Here is a 10823-nt window from a genome sequence, read left to right as displayed (position 1 = left end):
TAACGTACATCTAACACTAAACCAAAGGAGCACGAGGCAGCCAAATGGCATTTTTTTAAGGTGATTTTGGGAAGAGCTTACTGACCAAAATGAAGTATGAAAATCAATCGTCAATGGACCATAAAATACTAGAAAGTCTAAAATCTAATGGGTTTCACCAACTTAGGAAATCTTCCCAATATCCATGCTGAATACTATAGTATCTATGTGATGAAGATGATTCCATTAAAGATGCCACACTTATTCTTTCTTGTGTTTCATTCTTCTATTTCTTTGTTCTTCAGAATCGTATCTCTTCCTAGATCTTCTTTTAGCTGTAAGCATTATCTGATATTCTCAAATGCCAGACCATAAATCTAAATGCACACATCACAACTGATTTCAAGGGTGTTCCAGAAGTGCATAAGTCTCACGTTGTTTCCTTTACAAGTTATTTTAAGAAGTTTCAATTGAGCTTTACACTATGTGGCGTTTAAGCACCACATGATATAGAACCCGACGAGGATGTCAATAATTTGAGTAGAAGATTGTGACACCCTAAAGAGCTTCAATTATAACTTAACCATGTAAGAACTAATAATAATTTAAAGAGAGACAAAGGAAAGAGAAAAAAACATAGATTTTTTAGGTGGTTGGGCCTATTGGCTACATTCACACATCAAAGCATTTTTTTTTTGTTACATCTTTCCTTTATTCATTTGATTTTATACAAGACTCTATTTATAGAAAAAAAAAATATGAACGTTACAAATCTCTTTTACTTCTATATTAATGACAATAAATCTAATTTATCATCTTATAACTCTTGTTTCTTGAATGCTTATAACTTTTGTCTCTTTAGTTTTTGTAACTCTTGTCCCAATTCGCCCCTGCAAACTCAATGGTAGATCATAGACGTTGAGGTTTGATCTTGAACGTCAAAGGGCTAGAAAAACAAATGGCTACTATAGCCTGAATTAGAACATCGATTTCTATGACCGAAACTTGGACTGTGGCGACTTTTGTCGATATTGGCTACTATAGTCGAGACTTGAACATCGATGACTTTGGCTAGCATCAACTACTATGACCGAAATTTGGACATCGACAACTTTGTCCGGAAGCGGCTACTATGGCCGGAATTAGGCCAACTATGGGCACAAAACCATTTTGGGTTTTTTTTTTAACAAGAGAGAATTGGGTGGGTGGTATTTGTTGGTAGAGGAAACAATGGCAGTGCGACATGTAATCTTAACAAAGAGAGATTCACATGGGTGTGGGAAGAGAAATAGCTTCGGCACAGGATGAGAAAATGTGGAAGGATAAGAAAACCCATGAAAAAAAAAATGGCACAAGATGTATATTTGTTGGCATTTTGATTTTGGTTATGATATAAGATGCAAAAGGATAAGTGAACAAAAAAAAAATATTGGCACAGGGTAGAATACTGACTGGGTTAGGATTCGTTTGAGTTTGCGATTTAAAATAACGATTTTAAAATATGCGATTTGAAAAAAAAATGATTTTTAAAAACGCAGTTATGCGTTTAGCAAAATCACAGTTTTGTCTTTAAAATCGCAAATTAGCCTTTAAAATTCGGCGTTTTCAAAAAAGTACCATATTACCTGCGATTTGAAAAAGCAAATTTTTTGTGTTTTCAAATCGCAATTTTTTAAAAACGCAGTTCCCAAACGATTTATATTCTGCGATTTTGTTTAAAATCGCACTTATTGTCTACGAAATCGTAATCTCAAACGCATCCTTAGCCTATAGCTCTGATTCCATGTAAGAACTAGTAATAATTTAAAGAGAGATAAAGGAAATTAGAGAGAACATAGATTTTAGGTGGTTCGGTCTATTGCTTACATCCACATATCAAAACATTTTCTTTGGTTACATCTTTCATTTGATTGTATACAAGATTTTATTTATAGAGAAAGAGTCTGAACATTACAATCTTCTTCTATTTTTATATGAACAACAATAAATCTAATTTATCATCTTATAACTCTTATCTCTTTAGTTTTTGTAACTCTTATCCCTATAAACCATTCCTTTTGAAATACTTTCTCTATTTTCTCTATGGATGATTAGACATGCAAACATTGTATATGCTTTTGTCCATTTCAACACATAGAGCACCGCCCCCATTGAGCCACCGGCCACGGACTCAATTCCCGGGTGAGAAGTACTAAAATGTAGCCAGGTAGGTCATCACTCCATCAATGTGAATAATGACCCTCCATTATGTGCACCTACCAATTAGATTATATACTCGGTACAATTTTTGCCACATAGTGGAGGAAGTTTCACGTGAAGGCCTAAGAGGATGAGACCTTTTTTTTTCTTTCTTTTTTCCTTTTTAAGGCTGCCTATTATGAACACATTGGAATCCTAAAAGTTTGTCTCACTATGAGTTCCGTGAATTCTTTGGACATCTACTGTTTAAGATTAGATATTTTCTACCTTATATGGATAATATTGGATATAGATACCAATAATTTTGTTGGGTTTCTAACAATTTATTTTTGGGGTCTTATAAAAGTTCTCTCATATTTGTTATCCCAATTGTTAGTAATCTCGACAACATAGTGCTGAAGATCTGGATCCGACCCATTTAGCTAAATTTCATTCAGACGTGTTTCTTGTTAGAATAAACAGTTTTGAGTTCTGAATTTTAAATTTAAACCCTAACTCTACAACTTACCTCTCGTTTCAATCAAATAATTGAATCTGTCGTTTCCCATGCATCACTCTTAGAACAAATGTCATGAATTCAAATTTTACTTTCGTTATTTACCTCTCATTTTTAATTAAAGTATTAGCTTAAAGTATTGATTGGATGATTATTTATACATGCCAGGTTTCTTTAAATGTAGAAAGTTCAAGGGTTTGAATGGGTTGTTTGAGAGGATGACAAAGATTGCTTATCTGCTTGGCATGGGCTTGGAAAGGTCTCCTTTAGTGGGTACACACTAGTGACAGCTCAATTAGTTCCTGCATTGGAATTATAAATATTATCCCATTTTATATACAACCAATATATTACAAAAGTATCTATAAAAAATATATATATATATTACAAAAGTTGTTGCTAAAATATAAAGTTTTCAGTTCTCTAAACCCTTAAGTTAAGGTTTTACCCTTTTTTTATTAATTTTTTCTCCTTTTTTTAAAAAATAATTTAAGGTTTCTACAATAACATTTAAAATTTTCATGTCTGGTGGGGGTTTGCTGGAAAATGGGGGTCCCTGACTCCCTGGTGTCTTAGTTATATAGTGCTGCAAATCTTATGGCCTACATCAGGAGATCTCAGATATAGTTTCCATTGGATGGGATGACTTCATCCCTCTCGTCTTTGTCATCTGATCGGACGGCTTAAGGTTGATCGATGATACAGTTGACTTGGAATAGCTTTGGAAATAATTACACGTGTTCCCCATCAAACTGCACTCTTAAGCGACTGTATTAATCATAATTAGAAGGTGGCATTGCCTGCGTGTATTACATGTAGGTGTTTACGTCAGTGTCGGTGTGAAGAGTAACAATATTATTGATATCGAACTATTGGCCATTTGGTTTAACAGCTTCAAAATACGTAGTTTGAAAAAATAGTAATTCTAAAATGTAATTAATGAAAATGACGATTTTAAAAAATGTAATTAAGTGTTTAGTAAAAGCTAAAAAAAAAGTGTTGTTTCAATCAATTAAGTCTCTAAGATTATGTATTCTCTCATCCGTTGCGTTTCAAACCTTCGTTTTTCTTTTTAAGAACACTCAAAAAAGGACACTTTCAGTGATTTTGTTTAAAACAATGCTTTCGGTTTGCGAATTCAGGGGCAAACAATCTTAAAGTGGGAAGCAAAAAAAAAAATTCTTGCTTGATGGTTAGAAATAGTTGGTCCTATTAGACAGGTATTGTTAGTAATAGTAATTCTCATATCTATGATACTGGAGAGGGGGGGGGGGGGGGTTTAGCTGCCCAAGCCCAAGAACGAGAGATTTGAAGAGAAAATTCTTATTCCTTTGGTTGCATTGACTTGCCAAAACAATAATTGTACTAGACAAATGGCCAGATTATTTTGCAATGTTAATAATTGTCACTTTGACTTTTCATAAGATGCCTTTTGTCACTCCATGTTCTAAAGTTCTTATTGAGCTATGTAGCTGTTCAAACGCTTCTAACCTGTTAGAGACATTTAAGGTCAAACACTTTTAATTAGCGCTGTTTGAACAGTAAACGATGCTTATTTTGAGTCTCGTCCTTATGTTTAGCGTTGTTTGCTGTTGTTTTTTTGTCCAAAAACGACATTATTCAAGCGACACTAAACCCTGGCTATTTTGTAGTGTATGTTCTTGTTTTGAGTTATCTTTTACGGCAGTTCACGTGATACTTACTATATTAGTTATAAAAATAAGGATTTTGCTATATGACAATTCACATAGCACTCAATTTTAAAAATATGAACTGCCACACGAGTATGTAAAATTCATTTTACCATTACAAATACTAACTATATAAATAACTTCTAAATTTAGTATTTTGGTTTCACTTCAAAAGGGTAATGCATATTGCATCTTCACAACCCCAACAAAGTTGAATTTGAACTCTCCATTTCACGGGTCATATTAAACTTTGTTGCATCTAATAGTGTACGTGGTGTCCACCCCTTTTTCATTCTTAGGATTGTCCATTCTTTATTTTGAATCAGAAGTAAGAAGAATCCTCTCTCGTAACCATTTCCTTTATTCAATTAGGAAAGAAATAAAAAAAATTAAAAAAAAAAAAAGAAAAAAAAAAAGAAGGGTGTACGTGATGTCACGTCATTATATCTGAAAAAATTAAAGTAGAAATAATTTTTCCCTATTTCTCTTAAAATTTAAGAATCCTGAAATTAAATTACAGAAATGGAAACCAAGTGCAATAAAGTCACTACTTAAGCACGTGGCATACATTGATTGTGTAAATCTAGTATTAAGTAGAACTTCAACAGATTCATGCACCTATTTTTAAAGAATTCATTCATATAAATATATTAATTTACTAATTTAATATTTAGTTGACATAAATATTGCCAACCCTCCTAATTTTTATTATGAATGTCTGCCAGCTGGGGGGGGGGACCATCTACTACATACTTGATTAAGAATAACTCATTATCTTGTGGTGCATTTTGTGACACGTGTCAGCATGATTCCTTATGTGGTGAACCCAACTATATGCTATATATGGTGCAAATGGCAATAAAATATGTTATGTGAATATAATTACCCTAATTAATGAAGATGCTTGTTTGTATAGGGAATCAAACCATTTAAATTAATTAAGTGGCAAATTTTTTGGAGGAAATTAAACGAGGGAAAACACTAACAACGTATAAACTATCACTTCAAAATGACTTGTAAGTTACAATTGAAGTTCTTAGAATCACTTATATATAAAGTCCGGTTTCGCCTGATAGGAACCAATGCAGTACTGCGTACCTCTGAACACCTTTTATTATCTGTTCACTCAATGTGGATAATCCACCCACTCAGTATTCTTTTGGTAGGCAAGAAACTTCCATAATTAATATATAGGCTTTATATATAAAAACAAAACTTAAATCATGAAATGCTCCTTATAGTGTTTATAGATGGTTTGTTAGCGTCACAACTACAAACTTGATAATTAGGTGATGTTAGAATATTAATTAAAGATTAAATTTAATATTTCATATCAGCTTAAGCTTTTGAAATAATTGGTGATTTAACATGGTATTAGAGTAGAGATATTGAGTTTTTATTCTCCATTGTCAATTAAAATAGTTTACGTGTTAGATCCCATTTATTGACGAGGAGTTTGAGCCCACACGTGAGACTGAGTACTAGAATATTAATTAAAATATTAAATTCACAATTTTTTATCAGCTTCAGTTTTTAGAATAAGTGACGTTTAACCGGTGATTATTGTACATCATAAAAGTGAAGAAAACTTGCATACATCTTAATTAGGCCCATATAAAATAAGTCCATGGTTTAAAAAAAAAAAAAAAAAAAAGGCATGTATAAGCGGTTACGAGCAGACAATTACTCAAAATGAATAATGCTACACATCATCCTCTTGTCCAACTTTTATCCTTCCAAAATTGATGTGGCTCTTAAAATTACCATTGGATCAAAATTCAATAATGATCTATCATAAATTCAATGGTGATTTTAAGAGCCACATCAAATTTGGGAGGACAAAAAAAGGACAAGGGGATAATGTGTAGCATTACTCACTCAAAATTGCCCTCCAGCTCCACTTGAGGTAATTTTAGTGAGAGAAAATATTTTCTCAACTGGCCGTATAGGGCGGTGATTCTTAAGACTCTCTCCCACATGAGTGGAGAAATAACGTTTAAATAAAAGAATCCTATAATAAACCACCATATATTATAGTAGATAATTACGATGTTTTGTTCCTAATTACAAGTTAAAGTTTCTTAAGTCTCTCGCGGGACCTTCAGGTAGTCAAAGCGAGCTTCTTCTTCTTCTTCTTCTTCTTTTTTCTTTTTCTTTTTTTCTTTTCCTGATTTGTATATTACAACATTGAGATAGCTTCCGTCATGTTATCTTCAGTATAATGGTTGACCTTTACTTGCAATACAAGCAAGTCCCTCAAAAGTTTATGGAAAATTTCTCTCTCTCTCTCTCTCTCTCTCTCTCTCTCTCTCTCTATATATATATATATTCAACAAAAAGACAATTTGAAAAGAAAAGGGTCGTAATGTTCGTGTTAGAGGCTAGGCGACCGAGCCTCCACGTCGACGTTTGATTTGATTATTATTTTATGATTACGTTTAAAGGTCTCATATTTTCTTTCTCCCATTTTCAAATTATCTTTGACAAAAAAATAGGTAGTGTTTAATTAACAATGTTCAAATCTGGTGTACCCTAATCCGAAAGGCCCTTAAGGCCCATATATCAAGAAATCACCCACTAGCAAAAAAAAAAAAAAAATTATGGGCTGACCCATATCTAAGTTGGCCCAAGAAATTGTGGCCTATCAGTTATTAGTGTACCCAATCACGCTGGCCAATAAGGTCCCTCTACCCCAGGACACATCGGCCCAAACACTACCAAAATCCTCTACACCGACGAGCCCATAATGCTTTCTTGCTGAAGGGCTTGTCTGCCAAAAGATCTGTCGATCTATCAAAATAAACTAGGATCAACGAGCCAAGAAGAGGCTTGTCGGTCAAGCCCACGATCAATCATATTCCATAACTAAGATGTATATGTACTTTCGCTAGGTCAGATAACAGCTTTCTTACATTAGAAACCTCCTCCGATATTCGCAAAAGTGAATCATTGACACCTCAATTGTATAACCCCAACAACATTTTATTCCCTTAACGGTATTTGAGCGGGAGGCCCCCAAACCCTATGGGAATGACAAGCCTATATAAGGAGAGTAAGAGCCTCCATCATGTACACATTCATATGCATCCTTATTTTATCAAGTTGTCTTTCTTTCTACCCGTTCTAACTTAAGTATCGGAGTTGGTTTTACCAAATATCCGATGGATCTCTCTAACTATTCGTTCTCTTTTCAGCCATCTTTCGATGCCTAGAGTACAGTAGCTGAATCAATAAAATCCAGTCATTTCCTCCCCCTCCCCCCCCCCCCCCTCCAAAAATAAAACAAAACAAAACAAAACAAAACAAAAAGGTTCAATTTATCACTTATCAGCACACGCTTTCTTCCAACCTCAATTTCGACTTCTAAACCGGTTGGGAGACTTGGACTAGATCAATGTTACTGAAGGCCACGTTTGTTCATGCAAACTGATGACTCAATTGATTAGCCTATTAAACAGGTTCATCTTAAGGAATCATTTAGTTGGCATTTTAAAACATATTATTAAGACAAATTCTTGCTTTAAACTTTTCCTTTCTTCTTTCTCCTTGATATTTAGTTGATTTTTGTTTTCACCATTTTGTCTAGCATAAAGAAAAATGCTAGCTAGAGAGTCAATCCACATTGATATGGCGAATTGGATAAGAGCCATTTTTTCCCCCTACAAATTTACTTAAAGAGTTTACTTAATACCAATTTTAGAGGTTTTGCAGTTCTCTATGGCAACTGCTACCTGTTGGATTCATATGAAAAACTCCTTTTTGCTTAGATAGAGAAGCCCCCAAAGTGATTCTTCAGTGGGAGAGGCTAGAGCTACGTTACTAGCCATCAAATTGGCTGTGGCGGAAGGCCTCAACAACACCATCCCAAACGGTGATTTGCAAGTTGTTGTGTCTGCTTTTCTCAACCAGTATCTACCTTTCGAGTGGCAAGTAGAACCTTTTATCTCTGAAAAATCAGTACTGCTAAATCTCATTTCAGTTTGGTCTTTTTGTAAAGCTTAGGGTGCGTTTGGGATTGCGATTTCGTAGACAATAAGTGCGATTTTAAACCAAATCGCAGAACATAAATCATTTGGGAACTGAGTTATTAAAAATTGCGATTTGAAAACACAGAAAATCTATTTTTTCAAATCGCAGAAAAGATGATGCTTTTTTGAAAACGCATAATTTTAAAGATAAATTCGCGATTTTAAAGGTTAAAATGCGATTTTACCAAACACTTAACTGCGTTTTTAAAAATCACTTTTTTCAAATCGCACATTTTAAAATCGTTATTTTAAATCGCACTTTTTGAAATCGCAAACTCAAACAAACCCTCACTGTAATGTCAATTGGTTTGCGCATAGCCTAGCCAAATAAGCCGCCTCTACTTATTCTAATGGGAGCATTCCCATTTTGTCCCCAACTTGCCGTTGTGGTGCATATTAGTGACATTAATCCCTCTCCTCTCCTTTTCTTTGCCTTGTTTTTTCATTTTTCTTTTGTTTACTTTCTAGGTCCTAGCCATCATGAAGTGGAAGATTTAATTACCTTATTTCCCCTTGATTTCCCACAATAGTCAATAGCTATGATAACTTTAATTTAATTATATCATGTTGTGAACAAATGAATAAATAAATAAAAGGTAATGAGCTAAGCAAGCTGTAGATGTGGTCATCCATGACATAGGACCATCATAAATTCTTGGGCCTCGGAAACATGACCCCCCCCTGGATACCCTATTCATATATTATTATATACAAAAGCCTGCCTTGTTAAACAACCAAATTCAATTATAATTCCCAAGTATTGTTCTCTTGGTCGCACTAAAGGGCACATGATACAAATAACCTAATCTAAGAATAGCCATTTCGTAACTTTTAAGGGTCCAAAACTAAATGGGACAACCATTTTAACTTTCCTTTCTGGAAGAGAAAGTACGAGGTTCAATTCATCACAGATGCTACATTTGTTTGACCAAGTATATTCTATCAAATATACCAAATTTACATTGCTCGACACACGTGATTAGGCATACTTGTTTGACTATACAATTGTATGGTACTAGTACTAATCAAAGTGGTAGCATTTTCATTGCGTCCTTTTCTTTTATGGTCATTGCGTCATTTTTATCTTCTTCTTCTATTTAGTTTTTTGGAGGGTTGAGTAATGTATTGACCTCTTCAAGAATACTTAACTAAAGTAATGGAAAGATAACCAACCATGATTTCAACACTCAACAAGTGAACCGGGGATTGAGATCGCATGCAATACCTGCAATATTGCAAGTTGTACAATAACTCTAATCTAGGTTGTTCATTCTAAAGGAACAACTCAAATTCTATCTATCATACTGCAAGTTAAAAGACGCTAATCTCTACCTTTTGGGAGTGTAAATTTGGTCCCGGTTTTCGGTTATTGGCCAAAAACGAGAAATGGAACCGGGGTCACCGGTTATTGGATTTCAGTAACCGGAACTAGGTACCCCAGTTAACCGGTTTTTACCTGGTTATCCAGACCGGGTTAAAAAAAAAAAAAAAACCAATCATCTGATAAGCTTATGAGAAGGGATGTTTGATTGAACCAAATCCTGTCTATGATGCTAGAAAAAAACTTCTTGATCTTGTTGTCTTGGGAAGTGGCGATTGGTTCAATGGTGAATCAAAGCCAAGGCACAGTCTTAATTGCAAGGAGGCCGATTTGCGGGAAGATGACAATGGCCAAGATAATGACTTTTGAGCATCCTGACTTAAGCATTTCAACTTCCAGTAGTACCAGGTGCTTCATTAGTTTGCCCATCCAGATTTGGAGCTCCATTATTTACTGTGTGCTAGAAGTTATCATCTATTTGAAGGGCCTCATTTCATTGCCTCTTTCTGATGCTAAATTAAAGGTTGCAAATCAGTTCAAGATGATCATATTGAAGAATCACGCAGAGATGATTAGGGGGGGGGGGGGGGGGGGGGGGGGTTTGTTGTCATGAGCTATCAATGACGATGGCAAGCGCGAAGAAGTCAAGGGCAGCGGCACAAATCGGCTGGGCAAAGCAAAAGTGAAAGAAGGAAGAAAGAAATTAGGGCAAAAGATCGAAAATGGCGGAAATATCCTTGGATTAGCCATGTATCCTTAGGGTATAAGGGTAGGGTTTTTTTTTTTTTTTTTTTTTTAATAAATTAACAAACTCGGTCCCGGGTATAACCGGGTTTTTCAAAACCAATACCTGGGCCAGGGTACCTACCCAGTTTTCCGATTTTTCGGGCCCCGTTAGTGCCTGGATATCGGTCCGAATTTACACTCCTACTACCTTCACCATGACCACAGCAATTACTACTGCCATGTGACTACGAGTCTCCCACCACCACCATTACTAGGGCCGGCCAACACCCCCTCCCCATCCCGAACTTTCAATTTGGGCAATACACCAACCTCCATCCCCTGGTTGCAATGTCCCTCTGTTGCACAGAAAATGACAGAAGTAC

This window comes from Alnus glutinosa, chromosome 13 (assembly GCF_958979055.1).
Source record: "Alnus glutinosa chromosome 13, dhAlnGlut1.1, whole genome shotgun sequence".
In the NCBI taxonomy this organism is placed as follows: Eukaryota; Viridiplantae; Streptophyta; class Magnoliopsida; order Fagales; family Betulaceae; genus Alnus; species Alnus glutinosa.
This window is presented reverse-complemented; position numbering follows the sequence as displayed.